Here is a 13452-nt window from a genome sequence, read left to right as displayed (position 1 = left end):
GGGTTCTGGTTGCTGGTGCATCACATTGCAGGTATCTACTTGTATATAATATGGAGTGACCAGATCTCTCTCCTCCATTCGTCTGTTAGTCCATTCTTCTGTGTGGATGAGCATTAAGTCAAGGTCAAGCCAGTAAGTCAACAATCTATTTTCTAGGTTGACAATGATAGAAGGTGTCTATGATGTTCTACTGAGCAAATCCATTCTCATATACTCGTAATGTCTAAAACGAGTCCTAGAAACAAGAAAAACAACAATACTGGCAGCTAAATTCGTTAAGCTATTTAATTAGATTTTCATATTTCTGACACCGGTAGTGCATAGAAACTGGCAAGAAATTTCACAGAAGCTAACATGGTTGACTCAGTCTGCCTCGTCAACCTAACATGGTTCACAGAAGCTAACTGGTAATGTCACATTTCTACCTAGTGAAAGAGAGACGTGGTTGTCCAAATTGACAAATCATAGTTTGTCTTATATGAGACTCAGAGCTTGCTGAGGATAATAGTTGCTTCATAGTGATTCAAAATTAGCTGCAGGTCATGGTAATAAGAGATTTTGGAACTCAAACAATGCCTTCTAAGAATATGATGTTGGCAGGCCTTTGCTTCATTAAGCTCACAATTGTCACACTATCAAAGTTACACAGACATTTCTATAAATTATCCAAATTTTCTTTGCATGCACCTCTAATTCTTATACCCAAAACACACTGCCATACTTATCACCTACATAACATTTGTGACTTAATTATCCCGTGCAATTCATTTCTAAATTGTGATATCTATCAATAACTTCTATTCTATTCTATTCTAATCGCTCAGAATATAATAATATATCTATCTTGGCTTCTCCTAAGGATTAATGTTTTAAGCACAAAACAAGTACCTTCCTCCTCTCAATACTTTCTTGAGAAACTTTATTACAAAAAATATAAGAAGATGATATTAAATTATATGATCCTATCTAATTAGGTAAAATATGTTATCGATTTAATTAAATTTTGATTAGATAAAGTATATTATAGATTAGATTATGGTCAAATAGAAAGAGAGTTTAATTATAGTAGAATTCCTTAGGAGATTATTTTGATAGTAAAAACTTTTCAAATTACTTATTATAGACCCTCAGCTCTTATATATAAATAGATAGAACCTCCTCGTGACTCGATATGTAAATACAATACTAATATATAATGATATGCAACATGACATTATTGTAAAATTATAAATTTTCTCTCATTTTTCCTTAATCATATAACGTTATTGAGAGTTTATAAATTTTCTTTCATCTCCTTTTTAGTTTCTAATTCAATGTTATCACTTAAAGTGATCCTGTAAAAAAAATAAGAAAAGAGAAAAAAACAAATCTAATTCGCTTTTAGATTAGATAAAAACTTTCTGAATGATATTAAAATGTGCACATCGTAATTTGATTTATTGTTATTTAATTTCAACATCTAATATTAAATTTTTTTATATAATCATATAATTACAGTTTTTATACCTATAAATGATACATATAATCATATAATTATATAATCATATAATTATTGTTAAGCACCTCCACAAAATTAGAATGGAGGAAGAGCGGGGTTGGACTAATGCTCTTTTTTTTTAATCCTCAAAAATCAATTTATAAAGGAAAAGCCAAATAATCCATGATAATAATTATTTTAAAAATTAATATTTTAAACATAATAATAATATGATTAATAGTGATTAATCTGAATTAATTGGGCATATGCTGACGTGCGTGACATAAACGGAGGATTTAAATATTTGATCCATACGTGATATTTAAAAATTTGGTGGAATAAGTATGTTGTATTAAATACAATATTTAAGTGACGGACTTGTAAGGCTACACCAAGGGAAGCGTTCTTGGTGTCGAATCTTCGCCCATCTTCAAGTCTTATTTTAATTTAATTTGTTTGAAAAAGAAAACACCTACGGAAAAGATTTATTCTTTTTCCATACACCTGAAAACAATTATTACCACAACCATTATTCCAATTGTATACATGATCACAATGGATCATCTCACACCAACACAATTATCTTAGATTACAGATAATAAAAATACGCAGCTTATCTTAAGATTAATCATGACAAATCTGCGGTAGACAGCTTGCAGTACACAAAATCTTATCATGCCCTGTTTGGATCATCCTCCATTAGTCTGAAACTATTCAACTGACATTCAAATAGTAGACCAAGAAATCTTCAACTATTAGGTTATCTGTCAATATCATGCACTCGTTCTTCACTTCATATTGTTGTCTACCCTCAAGTCAGTCAACTATGATGCCTGTTCTTGATGAGTCCCTAAGTTGGAATGGCTTTCATCTAAAAAAAATTGACTCGAGCATCTTCTTGAATGTCAAGAGTTTTAAATAGAGATATTTGTAGCTATCAGACAAGCATAATTAATACGAATAAGAGAAAGACAAGATTTGTGGGCACCAAACAGAGCGATCAGCAGTTGCTGGGAAACTCTCCTGTAAATTGATATGATAATGCAACCGAGCAGAACAAGACGAAGGAAGACTTTAAATTCCAGCTAACAGAGCCAAGTTGCTTTCTTATACTTTTCAATAGAAAGACCAAGGAAGACTGATGATTGCAAGTTGCTCATCTACTATGACAACAGCAAGGTTGCATCATCTCTGAATCTTAGGTTGTGATCAGAATCTGTTGCCACAATTCCTCTTTTATCGTGTCCATGCATTATAAAAATCTATTAAACCTAATTTTCTGATTCCTTTTATCTTCAAGAACTTATTAACTTTACTAAATAAAACAATGATCACTCTATAGACCATATTAAGATTTGTTAGAGCTAGCCCCAGGATATTTACTAAAGGGTAATTTTGGCAACACAACAAAGACAATAAAGCGGAAATAATAAAAGCGACAAGAACAAACAAAACACCAGAACACCAGATATACGTGGTTCGGTCAAATGACTTTGACCTACATCCACGAAAGAAAGAGGAGCAAATTACTATTATAAAAGAGGGACACTTACAAATGCCTTAGGAAATGTTCCTAGGCCATAAAACACCTTCAGCTTCCTAAACAAGAAGACTTCAAACCATAAGCAGGTTTTCTTGTGATTCCTGCTGTACTTCTTGTGGTGTTTGTGGTACTTCTCGTGGTGTGTCTAACATCAAAGCTCATGCCCTTATTTATAGTTCCAAGACGAGACAAGTCTGATTTTCCCAATGTGGGACTATGGGACTTGCCAAACTAACAAATCTCCACCTTGGCATGTCCCAACAAAACTTGCTCCACCTTCTTCACAAAAGCCCCAACGGGCAATCACCAACAATGAACACCAACCAAGTCCAAGCACTGCTTGAACTTGTAAACCGGAAGAGGCTTCGTAAACATATCAGCTGGATTGTCCTTCGTATGAATTTTCTGAACAAGGACTTTTCCTTCAGCAATCAACCACTTAGCGGAATTATCACATGAAACTGCATCTGAATAGGAAGTAGGCTCACCAACTTCACTTGTTTCTTCTGCAACAGACAAAGCATATGCAACCAAATTTGCATACCTTTGTGGTGGTCGAATATTTCTCATATGACGCATATGCCATAATTTGGTGATGGCAGAATCAGACAATGATGATGACGAAACTGCAACTGAACCTGTGACAGTAGTTCCCTGCAGAATATACAAGCTACCAGACCTACAAGCTTTCATAACAATAAGAGCACTTCTAGAAACTTTCATAACTCCACCTTCAGTTGTGTATTTACACCCAAGGGCTTCTAGATTCTTTTTCAAATCAGGAACATGTCTAACATTAGTGAGCGTCCTCACAATACCATCATGCATTTTAATTCGGATTGTTCCTCTACCAACAACATCACATGCGGCATTATTGCCCATCAAAACAATTCCACCATTACAAGATTCATATGTGGAAAACAAATCCCTATTGGGACACATGTGATAAGAACAACCTGAATCTAAAATCCATTCATTTTAAGACTTTGTCCTGTCATCAGTAGCAAAGAAAATATTTCCAAAATTCTCATCAGATGCTACACTAGCTTCAACGGATTCAATAATTTTCTCAACAAATTTTTCCTTTTGCTTTAATTTATTTTTCAATTTAAAGCAATCAGATTTAATGTGCCCCATTTTATGACAATATCTGCATTCCAAATTTCTATGTCTGGATTTAGATCTAGATTTAGATCTACTACTATCAAATTCTTTTTTATCCATTCTCCCCCTAACAACCAGACCCTCAGCCTGATTCTCTCTACTTTCCCCAGTGATATTCCTGTCTATCTGCTCCTTAGATTTCAGTGCAGATTTAATTTCTTGATAAGAAACTGTTTCTTTTCCATAAATCAAAGTATCACGGAAATGCTTAAAAGATTGGGGAAGAGAACACAAGAGCAACAAAGCCTTATCCTCATCATCAATTTTTGCATCTATATTCTCCAAATCCATAACCAAAGAATCAAACTTATTAAGATGTGAGAGTATAGATGTACCTTCAATCATCCGAAGCATATATAGACTCTGCTTCAAGTAGAGACGATTCTCCACTGTCCTCTTCATGTACAAGGCTTTAAGCTTGTCCCACATGCTCTTAGCCGTAGTCTCTCTGTAGCTACCTCCCGTAAAACCTCATCAGAGAGATTTAGAATGATGCTTGATCGGGCCTTCTTATCCATACCCGCAAGCTCTTCTTTTGACATATCATCTGGAATGCTCTCGGCTCCCTGTAGTACCAAATCAACTCCGTCTTGAACCAGAATGACCTCCATCTTGAGTTGCCACAAGCCGAAGTTGACATTTCTGTCGAATTTCTCGACAACAATCTTTGTTATTGTCATAACACCAGATATACGTGGTTCGGTCAATTGACTTTGACCTACATCCACGGACGAAAGATGAGCAAATTACTACTGCAAAAGAGGGACGGTCATAAAACACCCAAAAATACTAAACAAGAAAAACCAAACTATAAGTCCAAACTATTTAAATGAGTATGGACTTAAACCAAAGCAAACACTTAGGTTTTTCTTGTGGTGCATCTGACTTCAAAGCCCAAGCCCTTATTTATAGTTCGAAGACGAGACAACAAGTCTGATTTTCCCGATGTGGGACTATGGGACTTGCCAAACTAACATATTACAGTGGCTTTTTATCCTTGATAAAGTTCTGATTAAGATAACCACTTTAGTCTTCTGAGTGCTGCATACGCCATCCCCCACCTTGGCTGCATCACCTTATAAGCAAGGAAACATGAAGAAAGAGACCAGAAAAATCGACGAGAGTCGCAACCGAAGAAGAGCCAGACAGAGCAGATTTCTCTAAATGGAGAGCCTACACCGTGAACATGTCATCGGGATTCCTGTGAGCTCCGTCGCATATGCTGGAGCGGAGGAACTGCCAGGAAATCCTGCTCCTTCCCACTGCAAACAGAGTAATCTTCATCTCTCTCTCTCTTTCTCACTCTCTCAGAGGACTCAGAGCCTTCCCCATCCTTGGTTTCTGGACTGCGCTTAGGTTGTGTAATTTACGTGGTGCTTCCTCTGATTGCAGAGAAGGACCTCTGTTGTCGACTGGATGAGCAAGCTCGGAGAGAAGGCAGGAGGCTTCCGCGAACATGGTAATCATCATCCCCTAACTTCATGAACAAAACAACACTTCTTCCGTGATCGATCAAACTGGCACTATAATTGTAGGTTACTGTTTTGAGTGCAGTGACTTTGGGTCCCAAGATCTCTGAAACCATGAAGGGGAAGCTGAGCAAGGGAGCTCGGATTGTTCAAGCAGGTGGGGTCGAGAGGGTCTTCAGACAAGCCTTCTCCATCGTACCGGGCGAAAAGTTGCTCCAAGCCTTCCAGTGCTTATCTTTCAACCACAGCTGGTCCCATCCCGGGCATGCTTTTCATTTCCACTGACAAGATCGCCTTCCGCAGCGATCGATCCCTCAAATTAACTTCTCCTAAAGGAGGCTTGGTTAGAGTGCCTGACAAGGTAATCACAATCTCCAAAGTGACCAACACAACTATGTATCATAATCCAATGTGACAAACTATGAACTGTTTGTATTCTACAGGTTTTGATTCCACTCGGTAGGATAAAGGAAGCCATCCAGAGTGAGAACACTGCCAAGCCAAACCAGAAGTACATCCAGATACTCACAGAGGATGATTTCGAGTTCTGGTTTATGGGTTTTGTCAACTGTGAGAGATCCTTCAGGTACTTGCAGCAGGCAATCTCAGTGTCCAATGAGCAAGATGAGTAGTACATGGAGTCAAGAGAAGGCATCAATACAATATCTTGTTGTGACAGATAGCAAAATTGCTCTACAATTTTTCTTAGGAGCAAAGTTTGATATTTGTGGCTGAAAAAAGGATTTGTTAATGTTATATCTTTATTCTCTCTTTATGTATAATACTTTCACACAAAAGCAGCAACCATCTTGGAATATGAAGTTATAATTGCTAATGAGTTGATGGTGATGCACAGTTTGAAAACTCGATTGATTCCACATTATTGTGCTCGATTTTGCCCTCATATCATACATGATAGAAAGTTGATTAGTAACTCGAACAATATTTCTTATGGTTCCACGATGGTTCGAATTAATGGTTTGGTGTCCTTCAAGTGTTGCACAGTTATGCCAAAGTCATATCTTAGTTTTCTTATTACCCCAATGAGTACACTTTATCCAACAAAAAGAAAATAAAAATAAAAATGTGAAGAATAGTTTGTGTTGAGTTTCACCAAAGATCTTTGCATTAATGAATATTTGGACAAATAGGTCATATTTTCCTGAACTACAGACCACAGATGGAAGAATAATATACATAACTTTTAATATGGTAAACCTACTGCTGCTATCATTAAAAATCTAAAGAATCCTTTCATTCAACTCACAATCAAGAGGAAAATTTTCTTTTTTCTGTTGCATATAACTCTAGTGAATAATAGGAGAACGGGAAATTGGTTAATGGTGGATAAATGTGTTGGACGTAATCATGCTGGGACGTAACCAAATGAGCAAAGCAGCATTTCCAGAAAGCCTCCTTACGAGCCATCCACAGATGACTGTTTAATGCATGGATGAGCAAGCAAGAAATAGGTTATTCCAAATACATTTATACTCTAATTCTAAACTAACTCATGATACAACCACGTATACCCGATTGTATTACTAGCAATTTGACATTTCATAATTCTTTGCAATACAGCTGCAGCTCTGTGTCTCTGAAGCAAACCTGAGTATATTTGTATTATCTTCTCACCCCAAATAACTATAAAATGTACAATAAATTTGTGATCAGATCTGACATTTTGTTACAGAAAATTACTTCATCACATCTCCCAAGTGATCTACAAATCGAGAAGGATATAACTGAAAGTAATACTAATACACCAATCACATGCCAAAAGTATGTCTAATTAAAATTAACTGGGGATGTCTTATAAATATATTCTATCTTGTTGAAAACTTCAATCATTGTGGATGATATTATTCCAGCACTATCAAAAATATAATGATACGAACACTAATGAATACAGTGGACCAATACGACGAATGATGTAAAAAATGATATAATTAAAGAAAGAATTATAAGATAGATAATATGATGTTCTAAGAAGTATCATAAAGTGTATTATATTTCCTATGTATCAATCGAGAAGGATATAACTATACGAAAATAGACTAATGCACCAATCACATGTCAAAAGTGTGTCCAATAAAAATCAAGAGAGGATGTCTTAGAAATATATTCTATATTAAATCTTCAATCATGGTGGATGACCTTATTCTAGCCTAAAATAAAATAGGACAAGATATCAGTCCTACTAATGACCCTCTTAAAAAATTAGATCATGCAACTATCAAGAATAAGAATGCTAATGAATACAATGTACAAATCTATTAGATATAGTTCCTAATACATATGACGTTTTACGAATCTCAAAGCACTCATACGATCGAGAAAATTATTTAGGCTAAATAAAGTTTGAGTTAAATAAGATTGTGTCAATTTAGAGATATTTGATAAGATCCAGAGTGACTTAAACTCATCATGGTTGATTGTCCTTACTTACTATTGATTTTTAATAATGAGAAGATTTACTTCAATTTGAAGATGTTGATATAGAATTCCTTGATAGCTTTACAGCGCCAATGTGTGACAGGGTGAAGGGCAACTTGGATCTCAATTTGCGCCTCCATTGAGGTTGCTTTTGCTTGTCTTGATATAAAAATCTTTATATATATATATATGTATATATATATGTATATATATATATATATGTATATATATATATATATATATATATGTATATATATATATATAGTTCCTAAATTACTGAATCATCAATTAAATTAATTAATAGGATTTGCGTTAGCTGTCTTGTTGGATAAAACCCAAACTCTATCCCGCGTGCGTGCGAGACGACCCGACCCCTCTCTCGATCATCCCCTCAAAGCCATGATGGTCGCTATGGCAATCCCACAATTAAACCACGCGCTGCTCTCCCTTCGAGCTCTGCGGCCGGCCACGGCCTCCGCTCGAGCGGCATCGACTGGAGCGATCCCCGTTAGCATCGCCGCCCCAACTTCTCCTTCCCCTTCTCTGAAGAAGAAGGTCCTTGCCTACTTTCTTGCTTCTCTGCGCAACTCTTCTCTTTCCACGGAAACCCTAACCCTGAAGCTTACGTTCTTCTCTTCTCTTTCCACGGAAACCCTGAAGCTTATGTTCTTCTTCTTCTTGGTGGCGAATGGTTCGTGTTCCCATCGGGATGGGCACGGAGGAGATGGAAACCGTCATACTTATTCTTGATAGATTGTCTATTATTATCTTTAAGTGATTTGTTACATTATGATCATTGGTATATCATAATATTACTTGATATAATTCCTAATACATATATGTTTTAAGACAAAATAAATTTTATAAATATATATATTACCTTAATTTTTATTAAAAAAAATTTATTCTAATAAAAATAATATATATATATATTATCTTGATAATCCAACCAAATATATTTAATTTAATTTTGATAAATAATAAAATGATCACCTTTTTATGAAAATAATATTATTAAAATATGAATATAAATGTAATAAAACTAAGTATTCTATCATTTGCCAATATAACATGCATATATTATGTTGATGATTAATATATCATTTGTCATAATTTATGTTTTTTTCCATTTCAGATATTTCAGCATTATGTTGCACTTCTTTGTCATGTTGAGTTATTGTATGTATCTCAAAATATGATTGATAAAATTATTACAGAAGTAGTACAAAGGAGATTTATCTTTTGCAAATAGATATTATTGGATGATACATTTTATATTCTTTCAATAAATTGAAAGATATGACCGCCCATATATATTAGGAAGTTTAGTTATATTGACATATTCATAGTAATGAATAAAATCTACAAATATAAATGATGAAATAATTCTTATTAAAAAACCGTTAATGAGTAAGATATTATCAACCCCTTATACATTGGGCAGGTCATTTCATTTTTTATAATATTCATTTCATAAATTTTAAGGGCACTGCATAAAAAAAATACAATAATTAATAATCACATATTTTAAAATACATAATGAGGTTTATATAATAATGAATATTTTTTAAACATTATGGATTACTATGATAATAAGAATAAACATTAGCCAATATCATCTATATTACTCCACATAAGGTTTCTACCTATTTTTTATATTTCTAAGTAAAACATATTTACCAATGTTTTCCAAAGGATTGGGCTCTTGAATATTGCAAAGCTAGTAAAAATTATTTGAAATTAATCAAATTTATCATAATTGTGACATGATAAATCATCAATTAACTTGTTATACTATATAAATTCTAGTATACATTTATCATTTTGTGATATAATAAAAAAATACGTGAAACATGATATTTATCTTTTATTTCTCATGTAAGACGATGAATTAAATATTCCTAACTAAATTTATAATTTTCAATAGATCATAATGATAGTAAAAGATCTATATAGTCATCAAATGATAAGGACAATACAATAAGGCTTTGTTTTTATTGTTTGTGGTTTTACATTTCAAATATGATAAGAGATGTTGAAAAGTTTTTATCTTTGTAAAAATAAAGAATCAACATATATTTTATACTTGATAATATTTTACCTGAAATATAATATCTTAGATATAGAACATCTATCATCATGCTCATCATCATCACAAGTTGATATCGTTGTTATTTCCTCAATTTCATGAATTTTTTTTTTGCATTAGTTTACATAGTAAACTTTTAAATGAATGATATAATAAAAAAATATTTTATGTTTAAAAAATATTAATAATTTTCATAAATAAAATTTCACCACAATTTAGTTAGAATTATAGTTTGAAATCTTTACCAATCAAATTATCTTTATGGTTATGATTCTTATGAAAATCCTTATTTCATAGGTTGTGCATCTATCTCACAATTCATTCAATAGCAAAGCTTAGTTTGCATACTTACATATTTGCAGTGACATTTCCCTCGCACCACTTTCTCATACAAATCTGTAGAAATTTCGAATTGTGATTCATCGAAGTAAACTGTTTAAGTAGCTAAATCTGGAAAGCACAACATTAAGATCAAAATGATTTACTTTGATAACCTATTATTCAATTGGTGCAATAAGAACGCTTAGTTACGACAACATATGCATGATTCTTGATTAAGCCTTAATGTGTTTACGATTCGCAATGCAAGAATGCCAACCAAAAAGGTCCAGATATGACTAGAGTAGGTAAATACGATCGATGTATTTATGAAAACAGGCCAAAAGTGATGCGATTCTGAGAAGCCAATAAAACACGAGCATAGCTAGGGATGACATCGAAGAAATGGTATGCCTAGTCCTCGTCATAAACTCCAATCTCAGTCGAGCAAAATGAGCAGTAGACAGTTCAGATAATCTGACTCAATATCTCACGATCGATGTATTTAAGAAAATAGGCCAAAAGTGATATGATTCTAAGAAGCCAACAAAACACCAGTTCGAGCATAGCTAGGGATGACATCGAAGAAATTGTATGCCTAGTCTTCATCATAAACTCCAATCTCAGTCAAGCAAAATGAGCAGTAGATAGTTCAGATAATCTGACTCAATATCTCATGATCGATGTATTTATGAAAACAAGCCAAAAGTGATGTGATTATGAGAAGCCAACAAAACACCAGTTCGAGCATAGCTAGGGATGACATCGAAGAAATGGTATGCCTAGTCTTCATCATAAACTTCAATCTCAGTCAAGCAAAACGAGCAGTAGACAGTTCAGATAATCTTACTCAATATCTCACGATCGATGTATTTATGAAAACAGGCCAAAAGTGATGTGATTCTGAGAAGCCAACAAAACACCAGTTCGAGCATAGCTAGGGATCATCGAAGAAATGGTATGCCTAGTCTTCATCATAAACTCAAATCTCAATCAAGCAAAACGAGCAGTAGACAGTTCAGATAATTTTACTCAATATCTCCTCGCTTTCAGTGTTTTCAATAGAGTCAGCAGAATTTGATCAATAGTGTTCTCAATATCTTAAGATGCTTGTCTTGGTTTTGATTGACGTAGAATCTGATCAGTAATGACCTTGCAATGGAAAAAAAACATAAATCATGACAAATGATAGATTAATCATCAACATAATATCCGCATGTTATAATGGCAAATTATAGATTAATCTACCGGAAAGAATGTGAACTTCAAATACAATCATCCACCTGAAAGCGACATTCAATGTTATGCAATAGAAGTAACAAAGAACAAAATCAAGTATCTATAATCCAACAAATGATTCAGTTAGAAATAAAGAGTCTAGGAAGGACTAAAAATACTTAGGTAAACACTCATCTATCCATACACAGTACATAGACACAAACATATGTGCATAATAGTATACATTTGTAAATACAAACACGTAGAGACCCAGGCATAAACACATATTAAAAAGAAACTATTTTGAATGATAATTGATTTTACAGTACATTATTTCTTCCTACGTGTACATAGACACATATACATACACAGTACATAGACATAAACATTTATTTCTTCCTGAATCATTTGTTGGTTTATAGATAATTGATTTTGTTCTTTGTTACTTCTATTGTATAATATTAAATATCGCTTTCAGGTGGAATATTTTGAACGATAATCAACTTATGAGAATCTGTAATTTTAACTATTTAACAAATCATGTTTTATCTCTAGGTTGACTCATGTCAAGGTTGGCAGAAAAAGACCTTATATAGTTTGTCCCAATCTAATTTTTTCTATGAGAGTTTGATTAATTTAAAAGATTTGACATTTAATATCCTAATCATAGATAGTAAATATCTTAATCGTAGCATATTTTTGGAATTGAATCGGTATTACTTATTTTTATAAATAAATAAATAAATTACTTGTTGTTGTTATCAATTTTTTTATTTTAAAATTATGAAAAAAAATCAAGTGACGATAAAGAAAAAAAGAGCTATGAGAATTGTTCATTTGTAGTATAATTTTAAAATAATAAAATATCCAATCTAAAGATAATGGGGCAAAAAAAACTTAAGAGTATTTGCTTAGTATGGTATCAAACTATAATTCTAACTAATTTATGATAAGAATTTATTTATCAAAAATATAATTAATTTTTTAATATAAAATATTTCTTAATTATATTGTCCACTTAAAATTTTATTATTTAAACTAATGCACTTAATTTTTTTTTCGAAAAATTGAGGAAATAACAACTACTTCTACTACTATTGTTATTGGTTTTTTCCCTCTAATTCTTTGCTATGCTTTAGGTTTGAATATAAGTTTTAAAAATTACAAAGAAAATAAGGTAATGATAAAGACAAAAATGCTCTGAGAAATATTCTTTTGTAGTATAGTTTTAAAATAATAAAATATCTAATCAAAAGATAATGGGTCTAAAAAAAACCTTAGAGCATTTGCTCCGTACAACATCAAACTATAATTCTAACTAATTTGTGATGAGAATTTATTTATTAAAAATATAATTATTTTAAATAAAAAATATTTCTTTATTATATCATTCACTTAAAAATTTATTATGTAAACTAATACACATTTTTTTTACAAGAAATTAATTAAATAACAATGATATCAACCAGTGATAATGATGGCATAGATTTGTATTAGATCCAACTTTTTAATCTTAAGTTTCTTCTTATCTATAGAGACACATAATATTGTAGAAATATCGTAAATTATATGATCATTTGATAATCCTCTAATTAATAATCAATAGTATAATAATATAATAAACATAATATTCTTATTAGTTTTTAATTATATTTAGTTTAGTATATTTAAGCAATTGTTAATTAATTTATGTCTATTTATGTCAACATATATGCACAATAATCATGAATAGCATTCT

At 32.5% G+C, this 13452-nt stretch overlaps 1 pseudogene; it reads left to right on the top strand.

Moving 5' to 3' along the window:
- The first annotated feature begins 5277 nt into the window (after positions 1 to 5277).
- Positions 5278 to 6424, top strand: LOC135635402 (putative GEM-like protein 8; annotated as a pseudogene).
- Positions 6425 to 13452: the final 7028 nt, after the last annotated feature.

This window comes from Musa acuminata, chromosome BXJ3-4 (genome assembly GCF_036884655.1).
Source record: "Musa acuminata AAA Group cultivar baxijiao chromosome BXJ3-4, Cavendish_Baxijiao_AAA, whole genome shotgun sequence".
NCBI lineage: Eukaryota > Viridiplantae > Streptophyta > Magnoliopsida > Zingiberales > Musaceae > Musa > Musa acuminata.
Note: the sequence above shows the minus strand (reverse complement) of the source record. Positions and strands in the feature narration are given on the sequence as shown.